Source organism: Sparus aurata, chromosome 4 (genome assembly GCF_900880675.1).
Source record: "Sparus aurata chromosome 4, fSpaAur1.1, whole genome shotgun sequence".
NCBI classification, from domain to species: domain Eukaryota; kingdom Metazoa; phylum Chordata; class Actinopteri; order Spariformes; family Sparidae; genus Sparus; species Sparus aurata.
The window spans coordinates 4,555,654-4,581,737 of record NC_044190.1 but is presented as its reverse complement, the minus strand read 5'-3'; the positions used below and the strand labels follow the sequence as shown (position 1 = coordinate 4,581,737).

At 43.9% G+C, this 26,084-nt stretch overlaps 1 protein-coding gene across 3 annotated transcripts in view; it reads left to right on the top strand.

Moving 5' to 3' along the window:
* The first annotated feature begins 6,809 nt into the window (after window positions 1–6,809).
* The window catches only part of ctxnd1 (cortexin domain containing 1), a 32,726-nt gene continuing 13,451 nt past the window's right edge, over window positions 6,810–26,084 (top strand). The window contains exon 1 of one of the 3 annotated variants that reach the window (XM_030414005.1): window positions 6,810–6,937. The gene's annotated coding sequence lies outside the window, so the exon portion shown is untranslated. Of the gene's footprint in view, window positions 6,938–9,925; window positions 10,012–26,084 lie in introns of those variants that run through there. The other 2 variants (XM_030414007.1, XM_030414006.1) reach the window with 2 other exon arrangements.

Below are 26,084 nucleotides of genomic sequence, written 5' to 3'. Positions count from 1 at the left end.
CACAGTAATGATCTGCCTCATCCTGGTCGTTGACTGTTGTTTTAAATCCATCGATGAGGACAAACAGTAACAGGTGGAACCAGCATGCTGCTAGCATAACAACATAGCACGCGTTGCTAACTGATCAATGGGGGTTCCCAACACGTCACACACATGAACCACAGGGTGACAACCCCACAACATAGTTCACATAACATGAAATCTGGTGGTGCAGTGAAGCCACTGGCCATTCTAACAGCAATACACTGAATTAGTCATATTAATGTGTTTGTCAATTCAACATTTTCAATTCTTAATCTTTTTGTACTGTGTGTCTTGCTTTTATTTTTTGTATGGACCTTGAGTCTGAAAATAAAGCGTATCTATCTATCTATCTATCAGCAACTTTAATCTCACTGTGCAAATGCACACAAACACAAAAAGGAAGCAAACACTTGCAAATACTCATTTTCACTATATGAGACACTGAAGCGTTTTTAGTTATGCTTAATTATCCAATACATTCTGGCCTATTACAGGTCTAGAGTACTAGCACTACTATGTACCACTACCATATATCTTTCCTGTATTTTAAACAAATATAAACTGAGCTCATGACATGTTCAGACCACAGCTGTGCCTGAGAAAAAAACACTACAGAACTGACAAATCCAGAGACTACAGGTAACAATGAATGATTTTCATTTCCAATTGATCTGTTGACTGTTTCTCCAATCCACTTGATTGTTTAGTCAGTAGATTGTCAGAAAATAGTTAAAATGCACATTGCAATGTGGTTAAATGTCTGAAAAACTGTCCAAAACCATAAAAGATATTCAGTTTACTATGATAAAGAATAAAGAAGAGCAAAAGTACTCACACATACACAGTTGGACTCAGAGACTGCTGGGCTTTCTAATGATTTGAGTAATTAATCTGTTATTAAAATAGTGGGGCATTCATTTTCTGTTGACCGGCCAAACACACACTGGACAAATCTTGACTTTAAGTATTTGACAGTGTTCTATCAACACTGCAGTCTGACCTGTATGCTCTGTCCTCTGTCAGCACGCAGCCCTCATCAGATCATTTCACTCACCATGTTCCACAGGCTCTTACACCAATGGGATCTGAGCGACGGCCAGCTGGGATATCCCTGCAGTGACACAGCATCCCAACATCCCCAGTATCTGATCTGAGGTCCAACACACTGACTGTGGGGCCATGCCAGAGGAAACAGTAAGGCTGATCACAGATCAGCAGGCTAACTTTGTCCTCCTCTGACTACAGCAGAAACGGCAGCAGCAGCATTAGGCATGAACTTAATTCTCACTGGGTGTCATCAGCGGATGGAGGAGCGGCACGTAGCTCTCGCTGCACCGCTTCCGCCAAACATCAGTGGGTCATTACATTACAACAAGCACCCGATGCAGGGATTATAGAGCTGGAGGGTTGTCCTGGCCTGAGACGTGCTGCTGCTTCCAGACACCGCCGGACTCTCATCCGAGGAGGAGGGCTTTCATTGTGTCTTCTCACTGTGCCCTCTTCTATCTGACGGGTTCTTTCTCATCTGTTCATTGCTCATTCTGAGAACAGCTCATCTCCAACCACTCTGTAGCAGCCAAGGTGCTAATAACCACCCAATTCTTTATTTATATTCCTGTTTCATTTACATTGCCAATGAAGTGGCACCGAGCGTGAGGCAGAGCACGGCTCTGACCTGTTTTCACACAGAGGTCTTTAACATTAGAATAATTACTTCCCTGCATTGGACAGATCGTTTTGGTGTTTTTTTCTTTAACCCAAATACGTATTCAGTCCTATTAGGAGTGCAAAGCTGGGACTGATGATAATAATGCAGAATTATAACAACTTTATGGCACAGACACATTCAGCTACAGGTAACTGTACATCGTGTACACTGACTAGATGAACTGACATGAATCTAACCACATGGCAGGAGCAGTTAAATAAGGTTATATTCACTGCAGGCATTACATGTTCACTAGAACCAGAGTACAGACAGTAAGGTAAGGTCAGGTGTCTGTGTCAGACTCTGTAGTTACTCTGCTGATCTGGAGGGGGGGTAACGGAGAGTATTCAGATTACACCTCCACCACAGGAAACATCAGGCCACACTGTGTGAAACATTCAACAGTCTGCACTTCCTTGTTTACCCGGAACCGAACACAGCACCGACTGTAGGTAAATAACACTTATTACGCTCAGTGAACGGACTGATGTGTGACCCAGCACGTTGTAATTACACCTCTCAGCGTGTTGTGTTACTGGTTCAGACGAGGCGGAGGACCGAGTGGACCTCAGGCTGCATCAAGCCCCGAACTCCACTCCTCACCCCGACACTAGTGACTGGACGGGCCGGGCCGGAGGTCAGAGTGACCGGAACGTGAATCGTGAGGTGTTGGGTCGTGTTGGTTCTGGTACCGACCTCCAGCCTGTAGGATATACCACAGCGTGTTTAGTTTTTTACATGGGCAGACTGTTACCCGGGTTTTGCGTCCGGCTGTGGCCGTGAGAGCGGCTCGTACCGGCGGACAGAAAGCTCTCTGAGCAGGGAGGACTCAACAGGCGAGCAGCGGACACATCACAGACCAGCACCAGGGTTCGAGTGGCTCCGACTCGACCCATGAAGGGCAGCGCTGCGGCGGTACCGAGCGGTACCGAGCAGCGAAATGAAGGCTTTAGCCTAGCTTCACCGACACAGGGACACAAAGACGAGCCCAGACAGGCTGCGGCGGTGCGGATACCTCCGCAGCTAGCAGCTCGCCTCACGCTCGGCCGTGAATCGGCCGCAGCGCCGTGAAGAATAGCGGTGTTGTCGGGTGGGGGAAGGGGATGGATGCTGATCCAGGCTGCGGCGGCCTGTCGGAGCCTCAGCCTCTCCAGCGACACGCAACAAAAGCTGCTTCTGGTTTTTATCTCTTCCAGATCAACATTCACACGCTCAGCTTCCAGCACAACAACACAACGAGCACCGACTTACCGGACGGGTTGACCGCGGCGGGAGTTGCCATGTTTCCTCGGCGGAGAAAAATAAAAAAACGGCAGCGATGGAGATGACGCACAATACGGCTCGAGAGCCCCGCGAGACACGGCGCAGACTCCGCGGGATTGGCACGCGAGGCTCGGTCCAACCGCCTCACAGCCGGTGACACGGAGCTGACGGATCCGGATCAGGAGCGGGACAAAAGCCTGCTGCGGTGCGGGGTGCGCGGCGTGCTTCAGGAGAAAATGTTCCCCCACACCAGACTTAATAACATGCAAGATGTCTGAATGGAAGCACCGCGAGATTTTAGGCTTGCTTGAATAAATTAATGTTGTTCAGTGTGGCTGCTGCAGTGATGGATGTAATGTGCTAGGTGTAGCGTGGATCCCGGACTGGTCCAGCGGAGGTTCGGTTGTTTGTGGTGACACATCTTCACTTTGGACTGTATTCATACTCCACCTCCACCTCCTGCACTGCAGCTGCCCAGCTGGGACCTCCGCCCGGCCTGCTGGAGCTGCTGCAGCTGCTGGAGCACAGATCCTGATCCCCTGCTCAAGGGAACATCAGCAGCAAAACCATCCCACATGTTTAAACACATGACGGTTAATAAGCAGGCGTACATGTTGCAATATGTCATACAATATACAAACAGTCTGTGTAAAGTAGTTTATAAGATTGTCCATCACTGGTAAACATGATTGAACTCATCACGTTAATCAGCAGGGTGCACTGAAAGAATCCAAGCTGCTCATTGTAATGTCCTCTGTCAGTGATATATCATAGTTTCATAATTATACAGTAATGACTGCATTAGCAGGTACACGGCGCCTCACTGTTGTAGTCCACTGCTGGGGAGTTTAATTGATTACAATGCATCATATTTTATTGGGTTATGGTTTGTTTGTGCTGCAGCTACAGCAGCCTGCAGGAGGAGGTAAAGGCAGAAAGCTTCACTGTTAAACACAGTGGACACTTAGCCTCAACATATCCACACAGTAGTATCCATCTGTTGACAATTAATAGACTAATCACAATTTACAAACTCTCTATAAAGGGTTACTTATTAGAAAATGGTTCCATAATTTAATATTTAGTTATATCTACACTAAACATACTAATACCAAGCAGTGAGATTTTCAGCTGGATTTGTTGATGTGTTTATATAATATATGACTCTGTATAATGATATATAACTGTATAATAATATATAACCCTTTATAATAATATATGGCTCTGTATAATAATATATAACCCTTTATGATAATATATAACTGTATAATAATATATAACTGTAAGATAATATATAACTGTATAATAATATATAACTGTATAATAATATATAACTGTATGATAATATATAACTGTAAGATAATATATAACTGTATAATAATATATAACTGTATAATAATATATAACTGTATGATAATATATAACACTATAATATATAACTCTGCATGAAGATATGTAGCTCTGTTTAATAATATATATGTTTGTATGTTAATAAATAACCACATACTCTGTGTATTTGTGGGTGTTTTTGTCTTTAGGATGAACAGGTTTCTGCCTCAGTGTTTTAAGTGAACCTGGATGATGTTTATTAAGATCTCCTGAGTTTTCTCCGATGTTCCTGTGACACAGGGAATGACGATGTTGTTATGTTTTCTCGTCTCCTCCTCTCTGTCTGTTCTGGATGTTTTTAGAGGTTTTGACAAAGGTCCAGATTGGGTACCACAGGTTTAAGTGATCCCCTGATGTGCCTCTGTTCCTTCTCCTTCCCCTCTGACTTAGTGGGCACAGTCTCAGCTCGATGGTTTAGGGTTGTGATGACCACTAGCTTGTTCTACAGTGGGTGATGAGAGTCAAACATCAAGTATCTGTGTGTGTAGCTTCTCTGTACACCTCAGTGTTGAGGCTTCTGACTTCTTCAGTGTGCACTGCACAGTCAAAGACATCTTGTCATGTGAACTTGATGATATTGTCCACAGCATTAGTATGTTCTGTTCTTGACGCAGGTGTCGTCCACATACCTGAACCAGTGTCTAGGAGCAGGTCCTGTGAAGGTAATCAAGGCTCTGCTCTCAACTTCTTCCATGTAGAGGTTGACCACTCTGGTGAGCCCATGACACAGCTGCTTCTGTCTGTAGAAGCCTTCACTGTACTGGAAGGAGGTGGTCATCAGACAGAGGAAGGCACACATGTGATCCGGGGTGAAGTTGGTTCTGCTGGACACAGCTCTCTCAGCCTGCAGACACACACACACACACACACACACACACCTGCTCTGATGACAGTGCACTCAAAAGCCTTGTTAAACTTCACTAAAGCCGACCAGGACAATGCTGTTTGTCACTAGTGCAACAAGTCTTCTGCCTGTGCGGATGGAAACACAATAAATCGTTCCAGAGATCTAAAGAAGGTGCGTCACTTTGCTTACAGGCAGAGAGATGCCAGGACTGTTGAGCTCACAGCTCATCTCTCACTTCCTCATCCACCTCGGATGTGTCACATCGTTAACTAGGGACACACGCTATGGATTATTCAGCCGATACTGATAATTTCCTGCTCTCACACCCATACTGATAACCAATAATCATTTCACATTGTTGTATTTTAAAGATGAGTTCATAACCTTTAGATTATTCACCCCTGAGGGTAAAAAGGTGAAGATGTAGCAGTCACAGATAGATGAGTTATCGTTCATAGCTCTAATAAGATTCATTGTGTTAGACATTCTCCCTCCTTTCCGAACACTTTGGAACACTTATGGCAAGTTAAAGTTATGTTGTCTTCTTCTGAACTTGAGAAACAATGCCCACTCCAGCGATGACATGTGTGGCTGTTTTCTGCATTGCGTAACTATTAGTCCACTGTCTGTGTAGCTTTAAAATATGGGTTATACATTGAGACAGAAAAGGCTGTTCAGAAACTCCCTGCTCCAGTTTCAGAGTGCTCAGAGCATCCTCTGTTTGTTTTCAGCCATTATTAACATTCAAAGTCCAAATAGAAATCTAAATCTAAAAGTAAAATGAATACATGTATTACATGTCAAACCATATTACAAGACATGTTATCATGTATGTAAAGTGAAATTATTGTTCTACACAACCACATATAATGAGGTCATGGGTCAAGTTAAATCTAAAGAGTCCATGTCACTCGTGAAATTCAGAATGTTCATTAGATTAAGAGGAAATAATCAGTAGATCTCAGTACAGTTGTCAGGATTAGAAGTAAAATCAATTTCAAAAAGACATTTCTGAATGTTAGATAATATTATATAAGATAAGATAAGCTACAATTACCTTTATTGATCTGCCATAGGAGGGATTCAGACCGGCACAGCAGCAAAAGGGAAACAATCAGTGTGCAAACAGTACGGTGCAGAAGTAGCAGCGTGAGAGAGGAGTTAACACAGAGATAATAAAATGTAAAATAAAATAAGTTCATACTCATTCTTCAGTCTAATCTTAATGCTCAACTGAGAGTATCCACCAGTAAAACCACCTTGTTGAAGTCTAGATGTACAACATGGGACCACTTATCTCTCTGTTCTGTTGACATTTAATTGTGTATGCTAATAAGGCAACACACACATGTTTCCCTGATGGATGCCAGACACACTTGCTGCATCTCTCCTGTGACACCAAACAGCAGCCTGACTCAGAGTGAGCGTGGAGCAGGAGCAGGGATGTGTGCGGCACTCTGCTCTGCTCGCTTTGTGGGGCTCAGTACGCAGAGAGGGGATGCAGCAGCCACTAGTGACTCTTTTCCCCCCACGCTTCATCCATCTGCCCCTTTCCTCACATCTGCCCTCCCTCCATCCCATTAACTTGCCACCCTCCCTCGACTCCTCACCTGTCTTCCTCTCCTCGCTCTCTTTCTCAGCGGTTCCTCAGTGCGGACCGGGAGCCGTCCTGCCTTCAGCAGCCGAGCAGGATGTGAAGGAAGCAGGTAAGAAGCCCTCAGATTCTTCTCTCTCTGCCTCGCTGGCTCTCTTTCCTTCTCTGCACTGCACAGGCAACAGTTCTCCGTCTGTCTGCATGCTGTGATACAGGCTGTGCTGGATGATTACAGTCGCTGATGTTCTGTGACTGTCTGAGGATTTTCCAGCAGATATGTTGGCCGCTTTCACAAGTGTGTGTAGTGTTCGGATAGATGTGCCTTTAATTTCTTTCTTCTAGATTTGTGCAGTGTTGTTGAATAAAAAGTAGAACTAAAAGTACGTTTCTTATTCTGGGCTGGACTGTTGCAATCCGGATTGGATCAGCAGAATGTTGATGGGGGATGCTTGATTCAGAGTGGTGTCCTCAGGCAACTTTCTGCTGATTGCTCAGTGCCACTGGGATATCAGACACACTATATATGCTCAACCTGGAAAACCTGGAATGTTCAGCTTGAGTGGAAACAGCTGCGGATGTTACACATTTAGTTACATCCGATTATCATTTTCATTATTATTATTTCAGAATACAACATTTGTCATTGCCTTCAAAAAGGACCCATTATCATTACAGCTATTATTATTATTATGATCATTATCATTATTAGCAGTAGTGGTGGTAGCAACTTTCAACGTGCCACTGACATACTCGGCGTGTTTGCGTCCAGCACCCACTCCCACTGGTCTCAGAAAAAATCTCAGGCTTTAAATATTGAATGCTCCACTGTGTTCATCATCTACGCTGTCTGTCTGCTGTCTGGCGCTGGACAGCTTGTTCATCACTACAAACACCTCCTCTCTGCTGACACAGAGCCATAAGATCCTTTGGTTCTACCTATAGCCACACGTTTTGCCTCCACTTATCTTTCTGAAAAAGATCCTGATTGTACAGTGGCAATGGCTGTAGAGAAATGACACCATGCACCTGTCCACGTTCCTTATAAACCTCACTTTCAATACTTTTAAATACTTTTAAATAAAAAACATCAGACTGCCTTCATTCAGATGAATAAGTGCCCTGCCTTTTCTCACGTTGGGGAAAACGTCTGACCCTGGGAACATGCTGCATTTATGTTACAAGCATGGACGTTGCCTGGAGATTTTCAATGTAATGCAGAGCAGATCTGAACTTGATTTACAATATAGAAGACAGCTTGGAGGGATGACTGGAGCCGGTCTAACAGTGGCAGCCGTTCTGAATGACAGGGCTTGAATACAACAGTTTTATCATTGCTGTGTCTGCACTTTAGTTTTCCTCTCTCTCTTCATTTAAAGCTTTTATAAAAGGAACATGCTGGCTTTAGCAGGAGGTTAGAGAAGTGGATAGACACGGAGAGTGAGGACCAATAGTTTTCTGTTATCTGCTCCTATTCTAGCAGTTCGGTACTCTTCCATTTGATTTTGGTCCATAATGATGAATGTACTGGTTCAGGGAAAGTCCAACCCTGACCTCAAACAGGACATTCAATACGGAGTGTCTTTTCTAGTTTGTGTTTGGTACGAAGATAAAGCACGTACCAACACTGAGAGTCATCATTCAGTGCTGCCAAGACATGCGGTAGATGTTGGTGTGAGAACAGCTAGGTTTGATATAAATACCCTATTTTTTAAATGTCATTAAAGTTAAACTACCTACTAACAACCCATAGAGTTGGCGATTTTCATTAAATCCCAGAATCCTTCAGGAGACATCAGGATAAGTTCACTGGTCACAGTGAGTTCTGTGAAAGCAGTAGAATAGTGTCTTTATGGCTGTGGTGGAGCTGTGTCAAGTGTGAGAATATAACTTGGATGTCATAGTGATGTCATCAAGGATATCTCGGTTTAGCCTCAGAGAATCTACTGAAGTTTATAACAAAAAGCCTAACACACTGAGTACGTGGAGTTTACATACTGTACACGGCGGTCTACAGCAAAGACATTTCTGAGTTGCATGACGATGATAACCTGCTGAGGACACAGAAAAAGACCCATGTTGTGTGATGCGCACACCTGATGAAGACTCTGGAGAGGCCGGTCCTCGTCCATCTCTGCTCCCTTGTCAGGCCAACAATGGACCTGCTCCAGTTAGCCTAGCAGCCTGACATCATGGAGGATGATGCCACCATCTTCCTCCTACACAGAGCTCTCTCTCTACTCAAACAAAGCCTGGGAGCACTGTGAGAATCATGTTTTTTAAATTCTCCAGTGCTTCCAAAACCCTATACAACCTGTGCTTCTGAGGGACCAGCTGGAGCACTGGACTGGACTAGACTACCACCTATCATCCTGGATCCTCGACTGCCTCACCAGCAGAACACACGATGTGAGGGCACGAGACTTTGAGTCAGACCTGGTGGTCTGCAGTGTGGGCTTGGTTCTTTCTCTCTTCAGTCCTCTACACTGCAGACTTCATGTACATCTCTGACAACTACCACCTGTAATGACTATGTAATCGTCTGCCTCATAACTGATCAGGATGACAGGGAGGACAGAGAACTGACCCGGGACTTTGTGGAATGGACATTGGGATTGAGAACTGCCTGGGTTTTCAACTTAACAATAAACTGGACTGGACAGACAACTCCTAATGCACTTTACAAGAGAGGTCAAAGCAGATTGTACCTGCTGAGCACGCTCATGGCCCTCGTTTTGACCCTGTTCTGTGGAGCTATCTACTGAGGCTGCAGGATCACTGCTGACAGGAAGAGACTTGATAAACTGATCAAGAAGGCCAGCTCTGTGTTGAGAGGCCAGAGACAGGAGGACCATAGCTTCACTGTTATCTAGTTATCGACACATGCACACGCACACACCAAAAGCCACATCAAACTGCAATCTCATTATCCCAATATGCATTTTCTGCATTTCAGTGTGCAATGGTGTGAACATTTAAGGAGCTACTTTTTTACTTATATTTTCTATATTATTTTCTCTTGTTTTATTTGAAGGTCTCCATGTTTGCTATCACCTTTGCTGCTGTAGTAAAGCAGATTTCCCTGTTGTAGGACTAATAGAAGATTATCTTGTATACATCCAGAACTGTGCTGCGTTCATCTGTGTTGTTTCAGAAGATCTCTGTCACCTTCTAAGTTTTATTCTCCAGGTAAGAGTCTCACCTTACTGCACTTTGTCTCCTCTGAGTTTCTTACAGTGCAATCTTATCTGAAACAGCAGGGAAATCAAGTAAAAATAACATGAAATACATTTTCAGCTTTAGAACTTACCAATATATTTGTGCTTGTGTATGTCTGCATAGAAATCAGTCAGACTGTAAGCCGTTCCAGAGGCCAGTATCAGACTTCCATTCCACTGAAATATTACACTTCATCACATTCACAATTTCCACCAATAAATTGCTGAAACAATAAAAGTCTTAATATCTTGGTTGAGGGAGTTGGCTCGGAGACTGATGAGGCCTTTACAGTGAAGTATGGTGTGGAGAAAATACTACAAAAACACTCCACCATCCATCACCATGTCAGCAGAGGTAAAATATAGAACCTGCTTTATTGAATCTAGTGTAAAAGGCAGTGGTAAGAACCATACCATCAGTGTGTGCTTCTGCTGGTGGAAATGTGGAGTCAGGTAGTAAATTAACTACAAGTATGAATCTTTCCAATTCTGAGGTGCACTGAGTATGTAGCAGGATCCTCATCATGTTTGTTGACACAGGACTCCATGTTACAGCTGCTGTTGCTTGAACTGCGATCTGATTCATTCACTGCTCGATGTTTGATGTGATGGATGTGGTGCAGTTTGATTAACACACTGTGATAAACCATCTTTTGTCACTATTTCACTGTTCACTTGAAAAGGGTACAATTAGCATTCATCTGCATGTGAAAAGCCTGCAGAACCGTCTTTACACCAAAGTTAGCACGTATATGGGAGTTCATCACATGTAGGCAAAGCTGCTAAAACCTCAACATGGACGAGTTCGACTCTGTTTTTTTCCTGGTGTGTCATGTTCCACATCATGACCTCAGCAGTAAAGGGGCCAGTAGAAAGCAGCAGATCATACACCTCATCATACTGCATGCTGTTTCTCAGTTAGCTCCGTTAGCTCTGCTTAACATTACACACTGGAAATCAATTCTTCTTCTCTGCTCTAAAACACAAGAAGGTGTGCAGTGAAAAAGAAAGGCCCTCTTTCTGAATTACTCAGCAGAGGAGTCAGCTATTGGGCAATATTTTACTGTGGAGAACCTCACCAGTCAAACGCCAACATGTTCAGGATGCAAGACTGTGATTTGGAGGGTCGGAAGGAGTTCTGCCAATTTGAACTCCAGCAACCTTATAAAGCATTTGAAGACAAACCACTGTCCCATCCTTATGAGACAGTGAGGGAACTCACTTCATGTAGGCTGAAACATGTGCAGGCGGTCAGATTTACTGCTGACCTCGATGCTGCTTTCTACCATTCCCTGTTATCTGGCTGGAGCCAGTGACTTTAAATGTGACACACCAGAAAAATAACAGGCAGCCCGCGTCATCGACTGAAGAAGGGAAAGAAGCCAATTGGCTTTTTTTACACTGGAAAAATATGCCACTTCAAAAATAAATCAATTAATTAAACACATTGAATACAAGCTATTTGTTGTTTGTAGTAAGTTATAAATCACAATATCTAAAAAAGGGAGAATAGCATCGTCTACAGTTAAACAAATGTTCTTGGTAAGATTTACATTTATTGCTACAATTGACAACCGATCAACTTTGTTATTTTTAATTTAATATCTCAGATCCCTGCACTTTGCACATTTGCATTTATTATATATTGCACACATCACATACACACAAGGACAGTTACTGTATATAATATGCTTATTTTTATTCTATTCTTTGCTACTTATTTTCTCTCTGTACTGCTGTGTTACCTGTGAACTGAAGGGGATCAATAGAAGAACATCGTATCTATCTTATCTTTACGAGATGGAGATTTGTAGATGAGGCAGATAGACTTTTGATAAAGCTTATAGTTAGAGTCTGCACAGGTTAATAGCTACGCTGCCATAGGTTTAGACTGCCGATGAGTCATACCAGAGACTGAGCACCCCCATCCTCCTCTTCTTCTTCTTCTTCTTTTGTTGTTGTTGTTCTCTTCTTCTTCTTTTCTTTTTTTGTTGTTGTTGTTCTTCTCTTTTTCTTCTTCCTCTTCTTTTGTTGTTGTTGTTCTCTTCTTCTTCTTTTCTTTTTTTGTTGTTGTTGTTCTTCTCTTCTTCTTCTTCTTTTGTTGTTGTTGTTCTCTTCTTCTTCTTCTTCTTCTTCTTTTGTTGTTGTTGTTCTCTTCTTCTTCTTCTTTTGTTGTTGTTGTTCTTCTCCTGCTCCTTTGTTCTTTTTCTTCTTCTTCTTCCTCTCTTATTCTCCTTCTTATTTTGTTGTTCTTCTTTTCTTCTTCTACTTTTCTTCTTCTCTTGTTCTTTTGTCTCTTCTTCTGTCTCCTCTCTTCTTCTCTGTGTGGGACAATGTTAAAAGAGGTGTCCAGTATCCATGGAGTCACTTTCTTCGTGTGCAGGTGTTTTTAAGTCACTGTTACATGTTACTTCACATGGATCACTGACAATGCACAGTGAGACATCAGTACAAGAGCCAGACATAAACTCTGCTGTGTGTTGTTTCTGGAAGCCTAAAGTGTTGTTGTCAAATGTACTGAAAGTGTTGTGGGAGCTGCTGAGTCTTCATGTCTCCAACGATGGACCCAGTTCCTGAACTGGGAAGCTAAAAAACTAAATGCTGTTGAATACCATCTAATGTAATGAAGAGACTATGTTGTAACCTAAGACACCTGAAACCACATACTGTTCCCCCCACTGTGCGTGCATGCGTGTGTGTGAGTGTGTGCATGCATGTGTGTGTGTGTGTGCGTGTGTGTGTGTGTGTGTGTGTGTGTGTGTGTGTGTGCGTGTGTGTGTGTGTGCGTGCGTGCGTGTGTGTGTGTGTCACTGGATGAGTCATTCTGACAGATCAGACCTCAGTGCCGCTGCTCACTGTTCTCGCTGCATGTACAGTGTACAGCTCTGTCCTGTGTCAGTGATGTCAGAGTGTGATCACGTGCCTTTCCTGACTCGGTGGTTCACCTCGGCCGTCCTTGCTCGTTTAGCTGCAGCTTGTAAGTGGGAGAAGTCCATGTGAGTGAGGGGCCACCTGCTTCACAAAGACTCCTCACTAAATGAGTGCGGCTTGGTAGATCAGCTGGATGCCAAATCACAAACCAACTGTAACACGTTTAATTCCATGACGTCCATCGTGTGTGACAGTATTTGAGGGTTAGGGGCAGCAGAGCTACTAAGATAACACCTGGATTAGCTGCTTCCTGTCTGGAGAGAGCTCTCCCAACATACGTACTATTCACTAACATAGACCACGCCAAATGCTGATATGAATTTAGAAAGGTTTATTGAACAGAATGAATTTGTAGGATCGCCGATGTGTGAGAGGGATGGATAGAGGGTTCAAGGGGAGGGAAGGAGGATGGGAGGGATGAGGGATAAGGGTCGAGGGTAGAGGGATGAAGGGATGAAGGGATGAAAGGGGGGTCGAGGTTGTAGGGTGTACGATGAGGGAGGAGGTCGGCGGACCGGCGTGGTTTAGTGGCGGTGGGACGTGGGTGAATGTGGGAAGCCGAGACTCTGAGTGGGGGAGCTGTCTCCATGCTTCCTCTTTCGGGAATGATCCCCGGTGGTTCCTGTGATGAGATGAAGGAGGAGAGAAGAGAAGGGAAAAAGACAAGGGGATCGGGGGGAGGGATGTGAAGACTGAGCCAAGGAGAAATAAACGGATGCGGTGAGCTTAAGTACTTCTGGAAATTGGGAAGCGTTCGAGGCGTGGTCTTAGTTCCCGAACCTACTTTAACAAACTTCATTTAACCACCTTACAGATTATTGATCTCAGTACTTTAGTTTCTTTTGTGGACTCTGTAGCTGACAGACTTCAACCAACTGTCTCATGGAGCTGTCTCTGTGCTTCAGCATCATCATCGTCATGTCGTCCTTTCTTACAAGGCAGTTTGAAAACACACCACAAACTTTGACCTTTCAATTGTAGCCTGCAACAATAAAGTCAGCCTGACTACAGCACAGTGACTGAAAACCAGCATCAGCTTTGACTGTTGGTTTCACACAGGAAACAAACCCTGGCCTCCAGGTGGACGTCCTGTGTGTTACCTACTGTACCTGTCCAGCCTCCCTCCTCTATCTTCCTGCGTGCATGCTGGGAGTTTGTTGGTGGAGAGCGTGGTGAGCTTCAGTGAGTGTTTGTGATTTTACTCCTGCTGTGTTTATTGTAAGATTGTTTTCTAGTGATTTATGGTTATTGTTGGTGTGTTGGGGAATGTGTGGGACACGCCAACCTGTGTTATGCCTCCAGAATGAACAAAGGTGTGGTTGTTTTCCTGAAGGAGGAAAGTTTTGTGGCTGAGTTAATAGTGAGCAGCATCTCTCTGAAATGTGTTGGTCTGACGGTGTTCACAGTCCGGTAACTAAACAGATCCTTCACTCAACAAAATAAAGATAAAAGTCCCACCGAGCCACGTTACAGGACCAAACAACAGTAATGAACCAGTCATGTGGTCGTCCGTGTGGAGAGAAGCCATGTGACTTAGATATAAAACAGTCCTCAGAAAGCTGTGATGACACCAGGGATGTGGCTGTTTGAGGAGCCTCTGTGCCCCCCTGCTAGAAATCCTCAGAGTGTTTGCTGTGGACCGTACTCCAGCCAACCAATGGGACGATGGATATGAATATGTCTTTGCTTCCCTGACTGTCTCTCCTGCTGGGGACAGTGGCAAGATGTGGAGGACATCCTGCTGTCTCTAAATACAACAGTGTTGGCAGACTTCCAGTCTCTGGGGGAGAAAGTCTATCAGCATGAAGGTTTGAAGCATACGTACCCTGGCGAGGGTAAAGGTGTCAAGGTGGACCACATTTATTGGCAACAGATCACCTCCAAGGGGCTGTTGGTCCCTGTATAAACCCCCTGTTGACAAACGGACAGGCGTCGTCCATTGGAGGATTAAACATGGGATCATAGCTTCATACAGGTATTTGGTGCACCTTGATCCCGGCACAGAGGGCGGCTGTCCTTTCTGCTCGCAGACAGAAATGATTCACCATCTGTTTAGTCAGTGTCCCAGACTGGTTCGACTATTGAGCCAACTGCAGTCACAGTTTCACAGCTTAGAATTACATTTTTCTTTTTGACTTTTTCTTTATGGTCCTCACTACTCTGTAAAGGAACATAATGTACACACTAATACATGTCATTTCAGGGCTGGCCAAACTAGCTGCAGGACATACTGTGTGAGGGGTCACAGGACGTGGTTCTGATGCTGACTGGGCTGCTGGCAGCTCGGCTCAGGGTTAGAGTTCTACAGACTAACAGAAACACAGAAGTTTCTGTAAACACTTGAGGTGAGAACGATGTGCTGTGTTCAGTCAGAGAGAACGCTCTCTGTTTTCTGATCTACTACACTACGCTTTTTCTGTTTGTTTTAGGGTTTTGTATGAATTAGTTTCAATGTCATTTTTTGATCAAGTGACACCTGAGGAGCTACTGAGAGAGAGACAGACAGAGATGGAGAGAGAGAGGGTTACAAAAGTCAAAAAAGTCTCTCTCTTTCTCTCTCTGTCTGTCTCTCACTTTCAATTTCAACAAGCTTTATTGGCATGACTGTGGTTCACAATATTGCCAAAGCGCACAGGATTACAGAAAAAAATGTTAACAATAATAATGATGATAATAACAATAACAATAATAGCAATAATAACAACAATAGTAAACAGAATATCAGTATGCAGGTAAGAACCCAGTCAGGATCAGCTGGTTCATGTGGAGGAAATCATGTCAGGTGTTGTTGTGCAGCTCGTCTCTTCTCCTGTCTGTCTGTCTGTCTCTGTCTCCCTCTGTTTCTCTCTGTCTCTCTCTCTCTGTCTGTCTCTCTCTCTCTCTCTGTCTGTCTGTCTCCCTCTCACTCCCTCTGTCTCCCTCTCCCTCTCTCTCTGTCTGTCTGTCTCTCTGTCTCACTCTCGGCAGCCCTGCAGATCTCCTCAGATCTGCTGCACCACAGAGATCTGTGTTTAAACTGGGACGTTTCCTGGAGTAGAAGGTGGCATCAGTTTATTTTTGACCTGCTCAGAGGGAGCTGCTGGATGTCTGGATCCTGACCTCCACTGTCACAATGTGGTTAATTCTACAATGATTAAGAATGAGCTTATTTGTTTTAAGCCTTGAGAATGCTTTAAATAAAGTGCTTGTCAGATCACTTTGTTCTAGTGAGGTCACCTAGTTCTCTACAATGTGCATCATTTGGACAATTGTGATGGTTCAATGGGCAAAACTATGAGAGAAAGATCCACGTTTAAACAGAAATGTTCCGTCAGTGATGAGCTGATTAACTTGTCATGGTGAATGTGGTACAGAGGAGTCTTCATTCGGTGAGATAACCCACAACGTGAGAGGCTGCAGAGCTGCAGACCTCCCTGTAGCTGTATTATCTCCTCTGTGCTCCTGCTGGACTGAATTACTGTGGCCTTTCCACCGAAGCCTCGTTTGTGGGAATTACGGGACCGCCTTTGTCATTCTCTTCACCAGCTCCCACTTCAACTGTGTTCAGCCTGACGAAGAAAAGAGAGAGGCAGAGTGAAAGGCTCAGTGCGATGGTCCCTGGAGTGCAGAGCAAACACAGAGTGGAGGGGAGGGGGAATGGAACCAGCTCGGCTCATACTTTGCTCTCTTCCCATCTGGCTCTGCCCAACACAATGAGCAGTCAGTGAATGAGTTAAATACAGCAGATGTGGGCTGTGTCTCGCCAGAAGCCTTCGACTTCTTATTCTAGTTCCTGCGTGTCCCACCACACTTCTGTTTATCATTTAGACATGTTTAAAAACTCCTTCTTATTGTCTGACTGTGAGCGAGGATGTTTGTAGGTGTAAAACTCAGTCCACTTGTCCTTCTAGAGCAGTTATGGCCACTTGGCCGATAAAAAAAAAAAGGTCAGTGCCCATAATTTCACAGAATGTAAAAAGTTTACATCAGCGCACACATCCAGAAACAGTGAACATCATAAGTGATGGACAGAAACACAGGTCAGCAGGAGGTGGAGGTAATAAATGTGCCTCGACTCTGTTTTGTATTTTTTTCTGAGGAAACAGTAACTTAATGAAGTCAGCAAACATTCAGAGGTCAGGTCAGCCAGACTGAGAAGCCACCTTGTCACACAGTTAACCTCGACACCCCCACACTGCATCTCACATCTGTCCTCTGAAAACAACAACGACTTCTTGTGAGCTGCTTCGGACAAAAGCTTCTGCCAGATTAGAAATACTCAAATACTGAAGCTTTCAGTTGGTGGCCGGTCCGATCTACCCCTCAGAGTGTAAATTTGCTGTAAATCTACGGTAGCTCTGGGGACATTTCTAGAAAAACATCGACATTTCAGACTACAGAAAGGGTCGGATGACTCATCTTGTATGTGATTGTGACAGAACCCTTTCAAACACGCTTTTCAGAATCCCACATTTCAAATGTTACTGTGTTCTGACCTTCAGGGCTTCAGTATCAATCCCATGACCAGAACCAAAGATCCAAAGAGCTTTTCACAGCACTGGTGTTTCTCCTCTGGCTGTTGATGTTGGCAAGTATGTTTTCCTGACATGGAAAATGAATGTGATAAATAGGCATAGTTGTATGCACATAAATCCTTAAAACCTCATTCATTCATTCATTCACCAACAGTGTGCAGCTCTCTGCTCACTGGTTCCTACTGAAGATAATAGGAAGAGCCTTTGAACCGCAGCACAGATGAGTAACGCACATCAAGCTCTGATAAGCTCACAATATGTGTTCCTCAGCTACATTCAGTGTTTAGGTCTACATGTAGGGTTTGCTGATTTTGAGTGGATTCTTTTTTTGTACAGAGATTTTGGATGCTTACAGACACTTGATGATGAATTTACCCATCAGTGAAAATCAAGTCCTTGCTGTCCTCCAGACACCCTGAACTCTATCATAACACATGTTGTGTTCATACTCAGGTTTATTTGCTGCGTCTCATGAAGAGTTTGCTGCTGTACAAACGCAGTGCTGTCGGTCTTTCTCTCCTCAGGTCTACACCCAGACCTGTTCTCTTTCCTCCACAGCATTCTGAGTCAGAGTGGGCATATTTCCATATTTCCCTCTCGGCTTTTCACTTATTTGGGGCCTCCCTATTTATTTCTTTTCCTCTCCCCCGGGCTGGCAGATGGGCTGTGATGAATGGGAGTGCAGGACACACATTTTTCGACCCTGTGACTCACTGAAGCAGAGGGGGAGGGAGAGGATTACTGCAGCACCCACAGGCGACGGGCTGGAGTGGACTTTGAACCACATTTGAGATCAGTAACTATCCATGTGACATTTCTCCAAACAAAGGCTCGCACCACTCTGAACAGTTAACAGTCTTGCAGAGCTGAGCATTTTCTTCAAAACTCCATTTACAAATGCATTGGCAGACCTGATCAATATATTCTGTCGAACAAAACAGTTGAATCTTAATTGTTTTCTGCAGGGCCAACAGTCATGTAGATGTGGAGTAGTGCTCCAAACAGACACGTGTTATATAGGTAGGTAAATATGATATCATGAAATGCATATGAATAACAAAGTATGTGTGATTAAGGGACAAAGGAAAGCAATGTAAAACCAAATGTTGGTAAAATAAAGTTATTTATTTCCAGAGAGGAACTCCAAGGAAAGAGTCCTGTGGAGCAAAGCATGAGCAAACAAACTGGCTGACTGAAAGGAAACTAAAGAGTAAATAACCTCAGTTAAACCTCTGACTTCACCAGTCCAAACGACACCCAACACACAGCAGAAGTCTGCATGGTTAGCATCTGTCTAACACAAGCAGATGGAGGGACACACAGACATGATGTTTTATCAACCTCAGAAACGACCGCACGACAACAATACACTGCAGTAAATGGATCCAAATATAAACCGCCACCAAAAAGCCACAAATAATGCTCAGAACAGCACCAAACTTCAGCAACAGTACAAATAGGGTCTCAGCACATAGTCCGGGGCATCTAACCTCCGCTAGCTTAGCTGGATTTCTATTGTGAAGCTAAAAACAGATTTCAACTCTCCTCCATCAGCTTCCGGGTCGGGGAAGTCCCAACGCGACGATTACCGAGTGCGGTTAGAAATGCTCAATTCCGTTCTTTCCCCTGTCCACTCTCGATAATAACTGTTATAAACTGGCAGGTAAGACACATATGAACTCTGATTGCTTTTCCATGGAGTCATAATCATTTTCATCCATGAGCCGCGGAACTCTACTGCACTCGGTAATCGACTCGTCGGGACTTCCCGTCAACAGGAAGCTGCTGCAGAAGAGTGGTAAATTTAGTCAGCTTTTCAGTGGAAATCCAGCTAAGCTAGCGGAGGTTAGATGCCCCGGAATATGTGCTGAGACCCTATTTGTACTGTTGCTGAAGTTTGGTGCTGTTCTGAGCATTATTTGTGGCTTTTTGGTGGCGGTTTATATTTGGATCCATTTACTGCAGTGTATTGTTGTCGTGCGGTCGTTTCTGAGGTTGATAAAACTCCGTAAATTAGCGGTCTGCTAACTTGATCTCTGGAGAGGGAGTCTAACACAGTTTCACGGTGATTTAGACCATGGATTAAACTTACACCGGAATATCCCTTTAACATGACATCCATTGTGTTCCTGCAGGTATAAATACACTCACAAAGATGTAAATATTCACACAAACAGTTCACATCAGTCACATTTTATTAATCATTGAACAACACAGTGTTCTGCAACAACATCTTTTTTTTCTTTTTTACAAACTGCCATTTTGCCATTCAGTTCAGCCACCACTTTAATTCAAAGTCAAAATTTCCAGTGCAGTAACATATATTTGGCGGTATGGCTCTGTTCAGGGACCTCTCTGCAGCTCCATGTGCACACATGGAAAGTGTAAGGCAGGGAGAGCAGCAGCCAAGAGCCCCAAAAAGACCAAACCGCAGCAGCAGCAATGACCCCCAATAGGAAACAGAGCAGCAGTCATCAGTGACAACAGAAAGTGCATGGATTAGTCAGACACAGCATGAAAAGGAGCAGCTGCAGGCTTGCGGAGGAAGCAGCAAAGGAAGGTAGGCTTAAACAGTTTAAATAAGGCGCCTTGTGTGAGATTGAGCAATTTGATGCATAGAAGGGAATCAGCTGATGAACCAGCTGATCCATTAGCTTATGTTGGCTAGCTTGTGAGCTGAGCCTGCCTGAGCGTATGCAATGCTCAGTTTCAGTCAGGACAACTTTTAGTCACAGAAACTTTATGTCCATTGCAGTAACATATATTTGGTGGCATGGCTCTGTTCTGGGACCTTCCATCCCTTCCATGTGCATACTAAGGTAGAGGGAGCAGCAGCAAAGACCCCCAAAATGACCTGTCAGGCAAACCTCCTTGGCATTCCCTGTGCTTACATGTCAGTGCCAGCAGGAGCAGCTAGTTGAGTGGGAAAGCCAAAGTCTAAATGACATGCAATGAGGCCAGTTGAAAATACACAGGTTGCTTGTTGAAGTAACCTAACTAGTGAGTTAATACAGAGAACCTAGTGGAATTGCCATTACTAGTATAAGCCAGAGAATCACAGGGCACTCACAGCTTGTTTAGCATCAAGGATAGCTTGAGCCTCGGGCCGAAGGTAACGCTAGGCTTATGGCCGAGGGTTCAAGGGTTAAGGCCATTAGCATTTGTGCTTTAATCTAGCACAATTAAAATGAATCCCCCATCCATTTAAACCGTGCTAGGTTAAACACCAGGTCATGCTGAATGGTGCTGCCTCTGCATCGTTGGCAACATTTCTGAAATTAAAACCAGGACAAAGAATCAGCACTTGCATTATCTAAGCCTAGAATATGAGCTACTCAAAAAATGAAGTAACCCATCACAGATGACCACGTGATGCGCCTTACAAATCTACTCATGGATGGAACATTTCATTGTGTTGAATTCGGGTAGTTTACTAGCCAAAAATCATCTAAGAGATGAAGCGCAAAAGGCAGTTTACAGTTGTTTATAAGAGTCCAGCAAAGCGCCTCTGACAAAGAATCTAATGTTTTTGGGTGACAACCGAAGGTGAGTCTAACTGAGAAATACATTCTCTTTCTCCATTTACACCAAATAGATGCCCCTACCGGCTTTCTTAATAAACTTAATGGCATCATCAACTGAAGCCTGAAACAGGGAGAAGAGTGCCAAAGGAATGAGACCATTGATGCTTCAAGCTTTGTCATTATGAGGAGCAGATAAATCAGTGATTAAGCACATTTTCCCAGAAGATTTAAGAGTAGCTATCCCTAGGACTAATGCAAGACGTTGAGAAGGGCGATAATCAAACTGACCAATCATGAATCCTTTCTTAACCTCCTTTCCCAGTAATGTAAATTATTAATTATAAAGCCCTGAACCATTCCGGTTATCAAATAATAATTGACAAAACAGGAATCAGGACACTTTCTTAAAGCTTTTCCCAGCTCAGGGACGTTAACTGGGGTAGATGGATATATTTTCTCTTTTCCTTTCTCATAAGGCAGGTTTGCTTCGGGCATGCTGAGTTTGGATGCCCATCTCCATAGTAGCTGCAAGAATGAATTTATGTACAATTAGACTTGCACATTATTTTTATGGACAGAATATCGAGGCGCAGCCACGGGCCGGAGGGGGTCTGGTTCAGGAGCCACTGGATCTCATCTCTGCTTGTCACAGATGATGTTGTCTTGTTGGCTTCTTCAAGCCAGGACCTGCAGCATGTCCTGGGGCAGCTTGCAGCCGAGTGTGAAGCAGCTGGGATGAGAATCAGCACCCCAAGTCTGAGGCCATGGTTCTCGACCGGAAAAAGGTGGCTTGAACCCTCTGGGTTCGGGGAGATTTCCTGCCTCAAGTGGAGGAGTTCAAGTATTTTGGGGTCTTGTTCAGGAGTGAGGGAAGGATGGAGCGTGAGATTGACAGGCGGATCGGTGCAGCGGCCGCAGTAATACAGTTGTTTTATCGGTCTGTCGTGGTGAAGAGAGAGCTGAGCCGAAAGGCGAAGCTCTCGATTTACTGATCAATCTACGTTCCGACCCTCACCTATGGTCATGAACTTTGGGTCAAGATCGAAAGATTAAGATCCCGGATACAGGGTGGCAGGGCGCTCCCTTAGAGATAGGGTGAAGAGCTCTGTCACCCGGGAAGAGCTCGGAGTAGAGCCGCTGCTCCTCCACATCGAGAGGAGCCAGCTGAGGTGGCTCAGGCATCTGTTTCGGATGCCCCCGGGACGCCTCCCTCGGGAGGTGTTCCTGGCATGTTCCACTGGGAGGAGACCCCGAGGAAGACCCAGGACACGCTGGAGTGACAATGTCACTCGGCTGGCCTGGGAACGCCTTGGGATCCTTCTGGGAGAGCTAGAGAAGGTGTCTGGGGAGAGGGAAGTGTGGATGTCCCTGCTCAGGCAGCTGCCCCCGCAACCCGGCCCCGGATAAGCGGAAGAAGATGGATAGATGGAGACTTGAACACATTTACCTTAATAGTAATACACAGAGGAGTAAGAGGCATCACCCTTGGCTCTCCAGGTTGGGGGCTTGGGAAATGTTGGGACGGTCGGCCTATAGCCACAGAGTTTGGGCACAGATCAGGGGAATGAGAGAAGGAGCCACAGATTGAGAAGGAGAGAGCTGGATGCTCAGTGAAATGCCTGTTTATAAGAGCCAAGTCGACTACAGACCAGTCCAGTCTCTGGTTGAACCTTTTGACGTACATGGCAGCTTTTGCAGAAAATTACTTATGGTATTCATAAAAAAATGTTCCTCCGTAGGTCACTGCCAGATCAGAAATGATTGCTAGATAGGTGTCCAGCTCGGATCTACGGGATGGATGAATGTACAGATACAACATCTCTGAATACACAAATTAACCACGTTAAATTTAGTTCAGAGTTAGAGTTAGGGAAACCCAGCTGTTTCAGGAAGAACAAACTTGTTGATGTTACCAGCCGGACACCAGGGCCTGGATTCTGGGGCTCATTGTGGCAAGCGATGACTGAAGGCTGGATAAGGCTGACAGGATGGGGCTGCCCTCCTGCTCCACCGAGCTGGCTGCTGGGATTTGGACTCGTCCTCTTTTGGATGGCAGCATGGTGGCTGGAGCCTGGACTGCAGAGCTGCGAGCTGATGTAGTTAGATTGTGAGCTGAGCTTGACTTTGTTGCCTGCCTGAACTGAACAGTTTCTTCTGTGTAATGCAGACATTTTCACTTTCTCTAGATGGTCTTAATTTTTTAAGTAATAATCAAAAACTGATGATCGAGCTGAGTGTCAAGCAACCACATTTTCTATTAGAAGTCAGGTTCAAAACAGAGAAGAAAACAAGCCTGATGGTCTGCAGCCGTGCTATCAGTCTGGACCAAATGGATGCAGCTGTCCACAGAGCCACGCTGCTCCCTACACAGCAAAAACTCTGTAAATGTTAAGTTGTAATTTAAACCACCAAAAATATAAAAGGAACACCTCTAACATCTCTGAATGTCCCTTCTTTAATCTTTGTCTAGGTGCAGAAACATGTCTGCACTCAGTCAGAACAAGTCACAACAGTGCTGCCAACTTAGCGACTTTGGCACTATACTTAGCGAGTTTTCAGTTCCCTCTAGCAACTTTTTTTCAAAAAAAGCAACTTTTTCTGGTGTTATTGGAGACGTTTGGAGACTCGGATATGAAAGCACGTATCATTTTTACACTTCTCAGTGAGCAGCAGGTGCTGCCGTGGCCCCTCCCCCGCGTCCCAAAGCCCTCACAGGCGGCTCAGTCCTCGAGCAGCAGTCCCTCCCAGCTGCAGACAGTGCAGGGGATGTTCAGCCATACGCGTCCATACTGGGAAAGTAAGTTCATGTGTAGTTTTACATATTAAGGGTGTTTTTTATTCACTTTTTGTCCCTCCCACGACGCTATCCCTCTCTCCTACAGCGCCCATTACAATTAAATGCACATGGCCAGTTATGCAAATTAGGTGATGACATCATTCAGCTACTTCTAGGACAGCCAATAGCTACTTTCCTTACTGAGGAGTTGGCAACAGTGTCTCAATTCAGGGTCTGCATCCTTCGGAGGAGCATTTGAAGGCCAATAACGTCACAACGCCGTGTCAAGCTGTCCCAATCTGAAGGCTCCTCCCAATGCAGCCCACAAATGCAGCCTGCTTTTCCCTCTTCTTGGAGGATGCACGGCTGCTATCCATCGTGGCCTCCCATATCCCAAGATTCTTTGCGGGCCCAAAAAAGAATAAATAAAGAGAGAAAATCACTTTCGCGGGCCTAGGCAGCAGAAATCGTGATGTAAGGGTAAAACATCTGGTGACGCAACCAGGAAATGCTCCAAAGGCTAGACCGTCACATTTAGTCTACTGGAAACCCCATATGCCCCATACTAAACCCAGAAATGTTGTTTCCTATTAACTTTTATTAATAAATGTCATCTATAGGTTTAGCAGATGAGATTAAGCTTGGTTGCTCAAAGTTGCATGTTTGGCAATTTGAGTAATTAGCATAATTAGCGGAGCGGCTGTGGGGCGGCTGTGGCTCAGTGGGTAGAGCAGATCGTCCCCCCAGCTGCATGTCGAAGTGTCCTTGAGCAAGATACTGTACCCCAAATTGCTCCTGATGAGCAGTTGGCGCCTTGCATAGCAGCCTCCGTCATCAGTGTGTGAATGGGTGAATGTGGCATGTATTGTACAGTGCTTTGAGCTGTCGTTAGACTGGAAAAGCGCTATAAATTCACAGACCATTTCTTATTACCAATAGGGGAGACACTACAGGTGAAGAATTGGGACAATTTTTTAACTAATATATATCACCATGAAACTTCCCCAGTTGATTATTACATTAAGACAATTATTTTTTGTATTATGAGTTTTCTGAAATTGTATGTTTAAATATGCAAATGATGCATTGTCTAATTAAATATGCACAAATTTGCATACAATTCCAGAACATAAATCTAAACATTGGACAAAGCAAGGTTCAAAATTCATTTTTCATTTTGTTGACATATTATAGTCAAAGGTTTTGACCGAGGGAATATTGGATATCTCTTTTCATCACTCCGTAAATCAGAAAATACTGTCAACAGCCATAAAAAAAACATTTCACCCTGTTTTTAGGAATAAAATGTTATATAAATCAGGCTGTAAATGATATATGAACAAACCCCTCTGTTAAGACCTTCAGAATATAGATAGGAATAAACCTGGAAAGTTTGGTGTATATAAGTGCTACTGAAGTGGAGATTTTTGGCTCAGAGTATGAGAAAAAACTCATTTTGAAAAAACAGCATTTACAGATATGTATTGTGTAAGAAATCTATAGAAGGAAATCGACAAAGTGAAGTCAAGTGAACACCTAAATGTGTATTTTGGATGTTTTCTTTCCACTAGTCTGAAAGAAGACATGTTATGGAAGCAAAATAACCCCAAATCTCAAAATTGACAGTGCATTAAAAATTATGGTTTTGCCTGCCATGTTTCCCCTTAATGGTGAGAAACTGAACATGGCTATAATTTGCTTCTAGTAAACTTTGAAAGGTGATCTAAGAGTCTAAGTCCATGTTTGTGATATCCATAAATCCCAAAGCGCCAAATGTTTCATAACCCCCCTCCTCCACCCTTCTATAGACTTAAAACATCTTCAAAGGCCGTTTTCTCAAAATGAGTTTTTTCTCATACTCTGAAGCACTTATATACACCAAACTTTCCCGTTTTATTCCTATCTATATTCTGAAGGTATGAACAGAGGGGTTTGTTCATATATCATTCATAGCCTGATTTATATATTTATTTTCTGGAAATGTATGCAAATTAGCACATATTTAATTAGATAATGCATCATTTGCATATTTAAACATACAATTTCAGGAAACTCATAATACAAAAAATAATTGTCTTAATGTAAGTAATCAACTGGGGAAGTTTCATGATGATATATATTAGTTAAAAAATTGTCCCTATTCTTCACCTGTAGTGTCTCCCCTTAATTAGCTAATTATGCCAATTACGCAAATTGCCCAACATGCAACTCTTAGCAACCAAGCTTAATCTCATCAATTAGGCCTATAGATATCATTTCAATCATAAAAGTTTATAGGAAACACAATTTCTGGGTCCAA